This window comes from Sinocyclocheilus rhinocerous, unplaced genomic scaffold, assembly GCF_001515625.1.
Source record: "Sinocyclocheilus rhinocerous isolate Xijiao unplaced genomic scaffold, SAMN03320098_v1.1 C35887870, whole genome shotgun sequence".
Taxonomy (NCBI): Eukaryota; Metazoa; Chordata; class Actinopteri; order Cypriniformes; family Cyprinidae; genus Sinocyclocheilus; species Sinocyclocheilus rhinocerous.
Genome location: NW_015766699.1, coordinates 1 through 685, shown reverse-complemented (window position 1 = coordinate 685; position 685 = coordinate 1). Strand labels below are relative to the sequence as shown.

The following is a 685-nucleotide window of genomic DNA, read 5'->3' as shown; positions in this document are numbered from 1 at the left end:
AGCCTGGAGTCGATCCTTCAGTGGTCAAGCAGCAGCAAGAGTCTGCAGAGGTCTGGAGGCTTCAGAACAGGATGTTTGATATTGATTCAGCTTTGCGAAACATCTTCATAGTTGCTGTTTTGCTTCACAGGGCTTTAGAGAAGAGATCGACGGGCTGCAGGAAGAACTGAATGTGGTCCAGAATCTGGGGGCGGAGCTTATGACAGCGTGTGGAGAACCCGATAAACCAGTGATCAAGAAAAGTATAGATGAGGTAATGACTTCATAGGAGAATAAATGGAATACATTTTGTTGAATTGTTCATTTTAGACCCAGGATGTAAGTGTTCCTGGTGTAACTGAAGTGCTGGATGAGTCAGAGTTGGCGTCACACTGTATAATGTCTGACCACATCTCGTACGTCCCTCAGGTGAACTCAGCTTGGGAAACCCTCAGTAAGACATGGAAAGAGAGAGTAGAGACTCTAGAGGAAGCCATGCAGGCTGCGGTGCAGTTCCAGGACAGTCTCCAGGTAAATATGACACACACAGACCACTACCCTCCTGATGACTCTGACCACAGATCTGTCTGCTCATGCAGTCATGGGAAGCTTCCCGAGCTAGTCTGTAGTCAGCATAGTCTGATCTGCTATCATGCTGAATGTGCTCATTAGGGAAAAAACTGTGTTAAATGAATGATTCATGTGA

The 685-nt window shown here is 46.3% G+C and overlaps 1 long non-coding RNA gene across 1 annotated transcript; it reads left to right on the top strand.

Moving 5' to 3' along the window:
• Positions 1 to 504, top strand: LOC107735225 (uncharacterized). Its single transcript, XR_001639336.1, has 3 exons — positions 1 to 50; positions 131 to 253; positions 409 to 504. It is a non-coding gene; the product is annotated as an uncharacterized LOC107735225 (long non-coding RNA).
• Positions 505 to 685: the final 181 nt, after the last annotated feature.